Source organism: Dermacentor andersoni, chromosome 2 (genome assembly GCF_023375885.2).
Source record: "Dermacentor andersoni chromosome 2, qqDerAnde1_hic_scaffold, whole genome shotgun sequence".
Taxonomy (NCBI): domain Eukaryota; kingdom Metazoa; phylum Arthropoda; class Arachnida; order Ixodida; family Ixodidae; genus Dermacentor; species Dermacentor andersoni.
In genome coordinates, this window is record NC_092815.1 from 66,397,316 (window position 1) to 66,411,544 (window position 14,229).

The following is a 14,229-nucleotide window of genomic DNA, read 5'->3' on the forward strand; positions in this document are numbered from 1 at the left end:
AGCCGGCGCTACTCAAAATATCCCTTACAAAAAAAATTGTTGAAAGGTTATTGACGTATCATTGTTCAACGTCAACAAATGACCTTGAAAGATCATCGAGGAATTGTTGAAACATCATTGAGGAAATTGTTGACAAGTGTTGATAATTGGCCCGCGACATTCACCAGAAACATCATTGTGGCCTCTCAATTTGAAAGATCATTGGCATATCGTTGAAACTATGGTGTACTTCAATGCTGAAAGCCCATTGAAGCATTGTTGAAGATGTGTTGTTTGTCAATGTTGAAACCCAATTGACGTATTGTTGAAATGTGTTGTTTGTCAATGTTGAAAGCCCATTGAAGCATTGTTGAAGCTCAAAATTGAAAGCCCATTGAGGTATTGTTGAAATGTGTTGTTTGTCAATGTTGAAAGCCCATTGAAGCATTGTTGAAGATGTGTTCAGTCTCAAAATTGAAAGCCCATTGACGTATTGTTGAAATGTGTTGTTCGTCAATATTGAAAGCCCATGGAAGAATTGTTGCAGATCTGTTGAACATCAACACAAATTATGTTGAAATCCCTTTATGCCCCACTGGGTATTTAGCAGTTTAAACCTGCACTTACCTTAAGATACTGCTGAGCTATGTTGCATATAATTACCTTTGATGTCACGTTGGTATGTTTGCTGTGAGAGGATAGGGATAAAATTTAAATACAGCCGTTTTGTATCGCAGGCCTCTGTCACCCTGGGCTCAAAACATGCTCCTAGATTGGCTGTAATAAGACATATTGCAAAACTGCTAGCAGTACTATTATGCCACTTTTTTCAATTGTCAGAGTGAATGGTCCTCCACAAAACTAAGAGTGCTGAACTGATGCAGACAAAAACCATTTTTCTAGGTGAACTGTTTATTTGTAACCAAACATCTGTGTAAATGTACAACCATTTGTAGTTTGAGAACATCAGAAACTTAAAAACTATTGCACAGTACAAACTTCCTGCAGCTTGACACCATAACGAAATTGAATACTGAAGGTGTAGTATGTGTGGCCTTCAAGTAAAACACATTTCCCAAAAGAAATAAATTTAAAAAAATAAATACCTAAATAAATAAATGTAGAAGCAGACTGACATGACTGTCAATAAGAACACTCAAAAAGGTACTTGCTTTCTCTATTAGGGAGCCAGTGGTACTATTACCATGGCACGATTTACTTGAGCCCACCGCACTCAAATGAGACCTGATATGCAGGGTGGTTATCTTTAAGTTTCATGGAATTTATTAAACACGGACTGTTGCAGCTAACATAATTCTAGATACAGAGTGCCAAACATTACTTGCATGAGAAATCAAGACACCATAGTCAGCTGATTAAGAAAAACTCAGTTCCTAATAAAGTTTTTACGAATTGTAGACGGTAATTTTACAAGGTGTATGCACTAAGAACGAACTTCCAGAATGACACCAGTAACGAGACACATGCCATCAAACTGGCTGTAGAAATGCACTGCTGTAGCACTTTTTTGTTAACAAAACGCACTGTTATGCATTGAAGCACAAAAGTAACCGGAATGCCCATGTATTTCTCTCACATTTATGAAAAAATCTCGCAACTGGTAACACCCCGGAAATTAATTTCAAGTGAATATGTCTTTCAACCTCACTGGCTACAATTTGCAAACTGAAATATGTGCCGTGATGTTTAAGTGAATTAATAAATTTATGAGAATCAGTTTAATGTTTCCATTTCTTGTGCTAGTAATGTCCACCTCTGAATAATCCAGCTCAAGAAGAAAAATTATGCTACCTGGCACAGACAACTTTAAAAAAATCTGTAAAACTGAAAAAGGACCACTGTACAATCCTTATTTGTTGGTTGAATAGTGTGTGCCAATTTCAGTAAACCTTACATACTTCTGAAATATGGCAATCACAATAAGTGATGCTTATGGGAGCAGTTTATTATGCTGCATTGCTGTTGCATGATACAGTTGCGTTTTCTGCCATGATAACGTTCCTGCGCAGGTCATTCCATATCAAGCGACTTATTCATATTAACTACTTCAGATTTTTATATGAAAAAAAAAACTATTAGTGATGTGCTGGAATAAAACAAAGTTACTCCTTTTGTGAGTTCAATTTTATTCACTGTCACAAAAAATAACGAAAGAATTCAGAAAAAGATATGGTTTCATGCAAACATGAAAGGCACATCATTGCCATGACCGGAGATTTTTTGTTGCATTTTAAATTTAAGCCGACTTATACCTAATAATTTTTACTCATGTATTTTAGATAGCAATAAACCATGTTTACAAAGCTATGTAAAATGCAGTTTTTACTGAACTCTGACAATGGCGCAGATGCACTTGCAAGTGTGCGATTCCATGCCGAATCGACCAGTGTTTTTTGACACCACACATATAGCTGAAACATTGACATGTGTTTACTAGAGTTCAAAACTCGTTGCCCACTTTTATTAATTTTTGCCAGATATTTTGTAGCATTTTGGTGACAGTTTAGTTTTCCTGCTCAGCTGAGCTAGAGGACATCAATCAACATTCTTTTTCAAATGCACATTGTATTGATCGAGGCCTTCAAATGGTGTGCGTGCAAATACGGTGAAGTGATGCAACTGCCAAAATAGCCAATTTTTCAAATATTTGAATACTTCAATTGCTTTTGGCACCGGCAAAAATGAGTCAAATTGCAATCCGTTAGATTTTTTTTCGTAACGAAAAATTCACAGGACAGAACTTAAATACAGAATGGTAGCACAAGTGACATAGTATAGCAAAAAAATATGTGCAGCTTTGAAGGTTCAGCTGATCGCCTGTAAAAAAAAAACAAATTCTAATCTTTTGCAAGAAGCTTCATGTTGAAGGAAAAAACAGCTTTCGTAGTTGGCCAAAAAATATGTGATACATTATTGGATAGCTCTACATGTCTACTATGCATGTGTGAAGTTAAAGAAGGCATTATTTTTAAATGCGAGAAATTCTTTTTTGAAATTTTGTCAGCACCGACTTTTCTCGGATGTGCGCACAGCTTGCCGGCTGGGAATGCACACGACAAAGCTGGCTTTGTCTCCACACAGATGACAGAGAAGCGGTGTTAGGGTCTGCATTTTATTGCCAAGGGCCACATGCTCTAACGCAACGAGGCTTGTGTTTGGTGTGGGCCAGGTAAACCATACAGCCATTGCACATAAACTATCAATACAAGGTCTGTTAGAAAAGTATCTGACCTTTGGCTGAAGAAAAAAAAACTGGCATAACTGGAGCGTTGGAAACCTAATCACCCTCAAAGTAGTCTCCTTGGGACTCCAGTCACTTCTCCCAGCAGTGCTGCCATTGTTAGAAGCATTCCGAGAAGGCCTCTTTCAGAACGGAGTTTAGCTCAGCTGTCGTTGCAGCCATAATGTCTTCTCTTGTCTGAAATCGCGCTTCTTTCAATGGCCTCTTGATTTTGGGAAACAGCCAGAAGTCGCAGGGGGCCACATCAGGAGAGTAAGGAGCCTGTCGAACTACAGGAGTCTGGTTATTCGCCAAAAAAGTCTGAATCAAGTGCGAGAAAAGCATTGTCGTCATGGATGCGCCAATTTCCTGTTGACAACTTCGGTATCTTGCGCCACACAGCATCACAGAGGCCATGGAGGACATCCCTGTAGTAGTCTTTAGTGATTGTTTGACCCTGTGGTGTGTACCCGTGGTGTACCACACTGCGGAAGTCAAAGAAAGCAGTCAGCAACACTTTAACGTTGATGCGCACTTAGCAGTCTTTGGTTAGTGACGTGTAATGCTTCCACTGTAATGACTGGGATTTGGTTTCCGGGTCGTAAACATACCCCCAAGACTTGTCACCAGTGATTATGGTGTTCATGAAGTTGGGGTCACTGTTTGTGGAATCCAGCATGTCTGTGAGACTTCAACACGAAGTTGCTTTAGCTCCATCATGAGCAGTTTGGGAACGAATTTCGGTGCAACTCTCTTCATGGCCAAATCTTCAGTGATAATGGAATGTGGATAAAATGTGCTGATGCCCACCTCTACCACAATTTCTTGGATAGTCACACGACAGTCCCGCATCACCACGGGGTTCACTTCGGCAATGACCTGGTCATTTCGGCATGTTGATGGCCGACTGGAGCATGGCTCGCTCTCCACCGATGCGTGGCCGTCTTTAAACTGGTTGTACCACTCCTTAATCTGTGTGCTGCTCATAGCATAGTCACCAAAAGCAGTCTGAATGTTCGGAATGGTTTCCACTTGGCTGTCGCCCAGTTTCTGGCAAAATTTGATGCAGTAGCACTGCTCCAGTCACTCCGCCATTTTCCTTGCAATAAAAAACCGACGAGAGCACTGTGTACTACCTCATTCAAATGCTGCGTCCCAGCAAGTCACGCTATTGGCAGGCAGGAAAAAATTCGTGCATGCGCACAAAGGTTCAAGGGCGGCTGATGAAAATGCACTTGTTACATATTCATCAGGTGTTCGTAAAAAAAAGGTCAAATACTTTTCTAACAGACCTCGTACATATTAAATACGTGAGGGAATCCTGCAGTGCTAAAAGATATGGTTCGTGCAGTTTACAAAAAGAAATATCAGCTATTATGTAGACAGTAAATCCAGAAAGAGCACTGATATTGTTTATACAAAGCCTTTAAAAGGGCATGTCGCAGTGCAATGCAACATAGAGGGAGCAGGACACTTTGTGCCCTGCTCCCTGAAGCCCAATGACGATGCAAGTAGAAAACACCTTCATAATTAGGACTGAAAACCTACATGAGTACGAACAAATTCTTGTGGTGTTGTTTGCTACCACTGTTTTAGAGCCGGAACATGCTCATCTATAAGTCATATGTGCCATGTTTAGTCTGATGTGGTCAGACACCATTGGCAACCACTTCTTGTGTTCATGTTAAAAAATACGAATTGAGACTGCAGCTGCAGCGCTAGACGTCACCTGCCTTCGCAATGATAAAAAAGGCAGTCAGTTTGTTGAATAGTTCTTGTGGCTAATTATATTAACAATATTTCCTTACTAGATGACATGGCTTCATATATTTATGCTATATTTATGCTGTATGTGTGATCCACAAATCAACATTATAAAAAATAATTTATCGCACTTAAACAATAATACCTTTTTGTTACTTGTCACATGTATAGCAGACATGTAGGGCTGTGTAACGATGGGCGACATATACTTTTGTGCCAACCACCAAAGCTAATTTTTTTACCTTCAACACGAAGCTTCTTGCAAAAAATTTGAACTTTACAGTTTTTTAGCTGATCATCTGAACCTCTAAGGCTTGAAATATTTTGCAGCTATTTCAAGTCAACCAGTCTGATTTTATATTTATTTTGTGCCTTCTGTATTTCCCTATGTTAGAAGAAAATTCAAACTTTGCAAATTTTGGCACTCACACCACTTCAGTCTCTTGACATGAACACCATCTGAATATTTGGATCATACAATTTCCCTTTCAGAAGAAACGTGTATCAGTGCCTTCTAGCTTAGCTGGGCAAGAACAATAAATTTTTGCCAAAGTTCAAAAAAATTTTTGCGAAGGAAAATAAATGGGGAGCAAGAGTTTGGAGCTTCAACTATATCTGTGATGGTCAAAAGAACGTTGGTTCGTTGCCCTAGAACGACTCAAGTGTATGTACGAAAGCAAATTTTCTCATTGTACCTACTCAAAATCAAGCAAACTTGAAATGGTTTGCCATAATGGAACAGTTCTTGACAAAATTGGGTGGTTTGGCATGAAATGGCTTAAGATACTTAAAAAATATACTAATAAGGAAACACTTTCCTTACTAGAACCATACCAAAAACTAACAAAAATGTAGTGAACTATAACAAAGCACAGCACTTGTATTCTGGATTGAGCAATCCAATGTGGACCTCTCAGGAGACTAGCATAATTAACATAAATAAAATTAACATAAAAATGTGAAGGCATAGAAAGGCACAACATTTGTAAGCTCATTTGAGAAATCCAAATTGGGCCCTTCAGGAGACTAACACAGAACATAAAAATGTCGAGAGTTACAAAAGCACAACACTTGTGTTTTGGTTTGAGCTGTCCAACTTGGGCTCTTGAGAGGTTATTGGTCCCATGCGAGAAGCGAGGCCACAGTTCTTTACATAGGGCATGTTGGTACCAGGCAATTTGCGACACGTGAAGCCTGCAAAAACAAGAAGCCAGAACAAGTTTTAAAAAGCACCTTCAAATGCAAAAGAATGGCATGCAATCTGCCCTCGTTATAACGAAATTGATTTATGTATTTGTGTTGCTTTAGTCCAACTTTCCACGGGTACAGCTTTACAGCATGACCATTTAAATTTATTCAGTGCGGCACAGGACTCCACTAAGTGTCAAATGCAGGAAAGGGCAAAGAGGAACAAAACACTGTAGCAAAATAACTTTATGAATATCCTCAATGTCAAAGATGTGAGCTTTGCTTGCTGAGAAACGAAATGGTGAAACAAATTCATGTCGTTCATAAATAAACCTGAACTGACAACTAAAATTATTTCTTGTAACTTTCATAATTAAAATTTGCTGCACTTCACTGTGCTTTTCCATGCTCCAAATACGATACTGTCATGTCACTACAACTGAGTGTAGCTTCATTTGATGTTAGGTTTCCTGAGTTCACATGCAATCGGAATGTACTTCTCGCCTTACAATGACTTAAGACTTTCTACATTAAAGAAGACACTGCTTATAGTGAAGTATGTTTTCTGCCTCGACGACTCAATTACTGTTCTAATGAGGATTCCGTGTAGTGCACCAAGCTGCTTAGCATGACACATGCAGAATGTGACAGAGACGAAGAAATGCCGTCTTTTAAGAGCCATATGCGATAGGACTGACTTCTTTAACCCTTTTAGGGTTCACTGCCGTACATCTGTGGCTGTGATGGAACGTTCTGAAAAAAATTTGCCTTTTCAGAACAAAGTGTTGCCTAGCATCCCACTGGAGGTGCTGCAACCTTCTGAGACTTCCAGAAAATATTCTTATAGTGCTGTCGCTCCTTGGGTTTCTCCAAAACTGATTTTTCACCTAGCTCCTTGGTGTCTGTCATTGCAGTAATTTGGGAGTGTTGCCACAAGTTTTTTGTAAGTTTCATTACACAAAAAAATTATGCTGCTTTATCCTGCATAAAAAAATAAAACATGTAAAACTGCAAATACTGAAATGGTATTGCCACTTTATTGTTATTTAAAAATATTATTTACCAGTTTATTTTCTCGGAATGTCACTCTGAAGAACTTAAATCTGCAATAAAAATATTAAGGGTGCGCAAAAAGTGATTTTTGAGGCTGAACCGAATAATGCTAGAAGCAAATCAAATAATGGATAGTTTCTGAATAATGAACAGCTGATATCACAATTAATGTAAGATGAGGCTCACATCCTGGTATTATTAAAGTTAGCAAGTTTCTGTCATTGTTATGTTATGAAAAGCTGTTTATTAAAAGCACAAATGGAGCAGCAGAAAGTTTCGTCACATGCACAGGACTCTTCAGTAAGCATAAATGATTGCTGTACAGCCTCTAAAGTACAGCTACTGAAGTAACGTAGCCTGGTCTGCTATTAGAAGTTGTTACGTTTTATGTCTACACTATGTTATTGGAGGCGAGAATTTACCGTACTTTGGCTCAAATTTCATGTTTTATTGGTGTTTCAAAATATTAGAATACTCGCATTTACAAATAGTGACCATTCAAAGACTAAATTGAATAGGACACTATTCAATTCGAAAATTTTGAGCATTTGCACACCACAAAAAATACATAACTCCTAAATTAGAGAGGCATATTTCTCCCCAAAATGTGATCCTCAACGGGCTAAACAAGAGTGACAGAAAAGCCCATTCATCTTTTTGATTAATTTAAGCCCATAATCTACTTGGCAATGGTTCATAATAACCCTGTTAACAGGTAGGTGAAGTAAGGAAGCAGGAATCAATTCTAACAATTTCAGAATGGGAGTAGTGGACATGTCCGATGGTCTGTAAGAAGCTTTATACATTAGGCCCCAAGAGCCTATTCTCAATTTATTGAAGTATATGGGGAAAAGCCACATAAATATTTTTTTCATATCTTAGAATACACATAAATATTTTTTTCATATCTTAGAATACAAAGTGATAAAGTGTGCGTTAATAAATACGAGTCATAGGTTAAGTGCTTAGAATGAGTAAGCGCCCACTAAACGTAGTACTGTTGACAGCAATGCTTGCAACTCTGTCCCTGTTGTTTCTTTGATTGAAACAACCAAAAGAAAATTGCCACACCACTCAGGTTCCCTCTGCTAAAAGGCTGCTGTCTGGCATCACATGGACCTCCTTCAATATAGGAGCAACCTTAATTCAATGTGGTCTGTTAAAATTGGTGAAACTACTGTTTCACATCTCAGAACCTGGAGAGCTGTTTTAACTTCTGCAATTTGGTGAACATGCTCCTGCTCGAGCTGAGCAGTAACCACACTAGAGCATACCTTCTCCGCAATTCGCGTATTAGAATAACTTTTCAGGCTAACATGTCCTCCATGCCAATAGATTTGGAGCGTGCTTCACAGACAACTATTCCTTGCAATGACAGCCAAGTAACACTGCTAATGCGCAAATGCAGCTCATTTTATGTGGTGGAGCCTCTAAAAACTTTCAGCAGTGAAGGCAGCTCTTAAATTTTAGAAGCATTTGAGTATGGCGGCATTACGCACTTAAGATCGTACGAACAGTCAATCCAAATAGTAGGCTATTGTCGCATACAATTGCACACATGGGCTACTTGAAAGTCGTTTGTTATGCCAATGGCAAGTTCATAATTTTAGAAAAAAATGTGAATGAAAAATGCAACCAGACAGGATATATGGTACTTGCCTATAACAGCACTGACCCTGGTGGGGTCAAGAGCCTTTTTTGCCCCTTGGTGTTATTTCCAAAGCCCAAATGGCCCATGAGCTCCTCCTCTGTGAACACATGGTGAAGCAAGGCCCTTGCAAACTTTCCTGGTCTACCATGGCAGGCCATGGTAAACTGTGCCAGGATAACCTTCTCAATGTGCACTCCTTCAACCTATGTGAACCTGCATGTTTAAGTAAACGTTAGCAAAACAGTTTTAAGCATTTCAAGCACATTCACACAACAGCCCTACTGCAAATAAATTACAAAAGTACCTGTTGCAAATCTAGATTGCTAAACTTGACTTCTTACAAGCTTCTTATGCTGTCTGGACGCCACATGTTTCAGAAAAACAATCCAGCACAAACAAGAATAATAAGCCAAAGTATCCAAACATATAGTACTTGAAAAAGGGGAGTACCAGCGAAACACAAATGACACGCACACAAGGAAACGGCATTAGACACGGACGGACGTTGGGACGGACCAGCGTCCGTCCCTGTCTAACGCCTTTTACGTGTGTGCGCGTCCTTTGTTTTGCTGGTACCCCCCTTTTTCAAGTTCATCACGCACCAACTGGCCCAAGAGCTTGCGCTAATGCACATCTAGTACTATTTATTGTGATTACCATTTTTAGGATACTTCATATTTTCAGGTGTTTGTCTCTATTTTCCCATCCAATTGTGTCAATAGGTAGTCCATGGTCTAATGGGGAGATTGGGCTGCTATGTTAAGGGAAGAGTTCAAAATCAACCGTTGGAACAGCTTGGGTGACTGGGTATGCGACCCTGGGCATATGCCACTTTTCAATGAATCTCCTTCCCGCTATCTTGGGCAACTGCTGCTGCTTGTGTTGGCAAGCAGCATTAGGAGCTCAAAGAGGGACATGATTGTCGATCATTACTAAGATTACCACTACACGTCACGTTAGCTTGCTGTGCTGCAGAAGTAATATGCGAGATTCCACTCCACTGTATGAAATGTACATAAGCTGCAAGGACAGTATGTGCCAACCACCACCTCAATTAAATTAATCGACTCGCAAAGCACAGGCTGCACAAGATCACGGAGTGAACTCAGAAGTTTGTGGACAGTCAGTTGATGTCCACGTCAGGGACCTCTAGGGAAACTCAGTCATTTCCTCGATGTGCATCATCGTGCCGTCATACATTGTATTACAATTCTGTCTGTCTCGTACCACCGTTCCAATAGTCATCATGTATCACCACAATTCAAAATATAAATAGACACTTATATCTACTCTTTATTTAATCTTTATGGAGAATACTTTGAGCATGAGTTTTTGCAAACATCATGAATTCTACAGCTTAAAGGTGCACTAAACAAAATTAAATTAATTAAATTCTGGCGTATTAAGTGCCAAAACGATAATCGTATGTTTAGGCACGCCTTAGTGGGGAACTCTGGACTAATTTTTACCAAATCAGGCTGCAAGGTACCTGGGCAGTTTTGTATTTCACCTCCATCAAAATGCGGCTGTTTGATCCTGTGACCTCGTGCTTAGCGGAGCTGTGCCAACACCCCTAAGCAACTACGGCATGAAAGCACTAAAGAGAAAAATTATTTTAGATGTATCTGTACATGACCTTCCTACAATTCAAGAGATTCACTCATACCGTGACAAGAGGCTGAGTAAACTGTAAAAGCAGCAAGAGGAAAGATTGGTGGCAGTGCTGCCTTGAAGTTACCACACCCGCTTGCTGTGACGTCATGGATTTTGATGATGTCTGTTGAGGTGTAGCAATTTTTTTTACAAATAAAGATGTTCTTCATCGTATTCCAAAAACTCAAAATAAAAAGCGTCAGGAACTTTTACAGAACCAATACAGCCCAAGTTTGAAAGAATACTTGGAATCCATGATGTGACAATGAGGTGTCAGCACAAAGATTTTGGGGCGATACTCGGAAAATTGAACTTTGAGCTTTATTTTCTCTAATAATCAAACAACTACCAAGAAAGTTACAGAAGTAGTTATTTAAGACGATGCTTTATTTTAAATTCATTTAAGGTGTCATTAGTGTCCCCTTAATACAAAACAAGGAATGCACTTGGCTGCGTAATAGGTTAACATGCATCACTGGTTCTCATTAAGGTAGGATTATCAGTATAGCAAAGGGCATGCACTGGCTGCTCCAGAGGGGAGCCCTTCCACTTCCCCTCAACCTCCCAATTTCCAATTTCTTTATGAGCAGTGATGCAATTTCTGTATCTTAACGAGACATAATGCCAAGGAGATTAAAAATGCCATGCTGGCTACAGCATGTGGTGACCGGCACTTCACACCGTCCAGCTCGGCATCAATCTTTTTGGAATTTGGCCCTTGAAATGCAGAAAGCCCCGATCGCTGCTCGTTCTTCAGCCAACTTTCTCAAAGGGTGCTGCTGTTCTGGTTTGATACCTCTAGCTGTGCACTGCTGTATGACGTAGGTCATAATACCTTCGTTCTGGTAAAACTAGAAAGATGTGCACTCTAGTTAGTTAGAGGGGCGTTCAGAAACTTAGTGTGCACTAATGTCCACACTAAGTTTCTGAACGCCCCTCTCATATCAGGCATATACACTGAAAACGGCACATTCCGCGTTTAATATGTTCACAAGTGACAATGAAATTCACTCCCAGTCCCGGTGCAGTTGCAAAGTCTTTAAGCTGAGTGCTTAAAGGCACCATGTCTCCTAATGAAGGCACTCTGCACCAATTGATCACTGGAGCAAATGCGTTGCAGTTGCATCAGCAATGTTGTTGTTTTTTTTGCTTCCTGCAATACATTTTCACGGTATCACTGTATTTGATCATCGTGACGCTACAGAATGGATGGCCAAAGAATTCACTTATACCGTTCCAGCTGGGGCCTCTCCCAGCTCATTTTGAATCTGAAAAAAGATGTCACTATTAAAACGTGAAGCCACGATGCAGCAAAAGCGACAATCAAAAGAGCTACATGGACCATTAGGCTGACATAAATGGACGGATACAAATGACTAGTCATTGAATACACTAAAGTGTGGCCGCTCTTGCCAATGGCAGTGTGAGCTTGTCAAAAAATTTATTTCACATTCCTCTAGTTACTTTAACCATTATTTCCACGCATCTACTTAACTGTTATGGCCACATATTAAAGGCAGCTCCTTCATATAAAACCAGTGTTACATTCTTTTACTCCCCGTCTACCTGATGCTACTGAAGTTTTGCTTACTCTCAAAGAAAGAATTTCACAGAACTGCTCTTTCGACAAAGCATTATTCCAAGCTTGTGGCAAAGCGTCGTGATTTAGTTCACAACGATGCGCTCCCCTTTCAATCTGTTCACTCTATAGTGCTCTGATTCAAAGCAAAAATTGCTTTTCGACATAACTAGCTACTTCTATAGTCACAAGAAACAATGCTAATTATTGATGTTTATGTTGCCGATAACGTATACATGCCGCCTCGAAACACAGTGGGACGACAACGCAGATATGCCAGGCATCTCGTTCCTTTACTGATTTTGAAACTATTGTTAAATCAGTTACTGAAGTGCGAAAAGCTGCAATTTCACGAAATTACATTATTTTGAATGTTGTAGGACCTGGAGTGCCATGAAATCTGCCTTTCCGTGAATGCAAAGAGCGCCTACGCGAAGCCGTTTGGGCGAAGCACTCGATGGCGACGAACGGAGATGAAAAAATAAAGTTGAATGCGCGCGACCTGGGGGAAAACAAAACGCACGCGGTTGGCAAGGCGTATAACTCGATGATTTCGCAGCACTCTGTGGCATCAACCCTATTGTATCTCACGTATCGCATGTACACCCTTGAAATTCTTTATTATTATTGCGCGACAGCCTCCTCTGTGTTTTCCGATCGCGCGAACATCGGCCGCACGGCGTGTCAGATAGTGGCCTTGAAGCACCGCGGAGTCACTCGATCCTGAAGGGAACAGCGCAACAGAATACACTTTCGCCAATCCCACCGCACCCCCCCCCCCCCCCCCCTTTTGCTGAAAGCTCGCTCACACGCCTTGTACTAGCGTGGCGCAAAAGAAATATCTTCGATTACAGTACAGATCGGATGGTTTCACGTCGCATTGTTTTGCGCTCATTAATAAGGCTAACTCAATCGGTGCTCGAACACCGTATCAGAAATCATGGCGTACAACATGCCCTGTTTTAGGTGGCACCACATAGCTGCCTTACGTCACCACAAGCGGAGTGTAAAGTTAAACCAGGACAAAACTCCACGTTATCTACCACAAATCTAGTGCTGTACAACCCATTCTTGCAACGGAAGGATAGTACTAGGAATGAAAACTAGAAAAGACGCGCGCGGAAGACACGCACAAGCGCTGAAATCATTTCCCCGCTTCCGTTCACCGCGTCGCAATGGACGAACAAGGGGAATTCGAAACACTCACTCACCCTTGATGTCGCTGAGTCGGAGGCGATCATGGCGATCTTCGAGGCAACAAGTCCATAAAAAGCGAGCAACACGCAGGAATATTCCAAAGATGTCACAGCGAAGCACACAAAGAACACAGAAAACGCAGGAAACTCTCAAGCTAACGGCGTGCACGAACTCGCCGGAATGCGCCAAGCAGCAACATCGCAAACGCGCAATCATACATGTACACTCATACAAATACACGCTTATATTATCATAAATTGTACCATTGGATAACAAATTCTGTAATCTCATGTTATTACTGAACAATTGTGGCGATTTGCAAGTGTATAAAAGTTTTTTGCTTCGCTTTTTTGATGAACTACTTTCTTTAGCGCAGTAACGCTGTGCACCGGCCGGAGCTAATGGCATGCGCGGGAAAAGGCGCCAAATTCAAACGTCACAAACGCCGCGCTAATTTGTGCGCGCAAAGTTTTCGTCGTTTGGATTTAAAAAAAAAAAAAGTAATGCGTGCCGCAACCATGCGAACTGAACTATTGACCAGAAAAGTACAGAAACGTCGCTGTTTGTGCTTCTTATTTCGACGTCATGGCAAACTGCGGGCGGTCTGTCGTCCCATTCTTTAAACATTTGTGCGTGTGCTCCTGCGCTGTGCGATTTGTCACCGAGAACGTATAGCAGCGCAGATTGTGCTTGGTGGCCGAGCAGATTCCGAACACATTCGCCAGCACCCCGTCTAGGTCACAGAAAAGAATTTGGCCTCCATGTGAAATATGAGCACCATGTCGTACATATCGGCCAAGCTTTTCGTTTCGTTCTGTATAGCGCGCTAACGGGTAAGCGAAACGCACTCTGTAAAAACGATGTTCACTCCTTTCTCCGCCGCACCCACCGTGGTGGCATAGTGGCTGAGCTGTTGCTCTACTA

The 14,229-nt window shown here is 40.7% G+C and overlaps 1 protein-coding gene and 1 long non-coding RNA gene across 2 annotated transcripts in view; both read right to left on the bottom strand.

Annotated features, from left to right (window-relative positions):
* The window catches only part of LOC126542191 (cyclic nucleotide-gated channel alpha-3), a 382,044-nt gene that overhangs the window by 152,810 nt on the left and 215,005 nt on the right, over positions 1-14,229 (bottom strand). The window lies entirely within an intron of this gene.
* Positions 874-13,556, bottom strand: LOC126542192 (uncharacterized). The gene is made up of 4 exons (XR_007601771.3): positions 13,320-13,556; positions 11,762-11,797; positions 8,885-9,089; positions 874-6,178 (listed from the first exon to the last, which is right to left on the bottom strand). It is a non-coding gene; the product is annotated as an uncharacterized lncRNA (long non-coding RNA).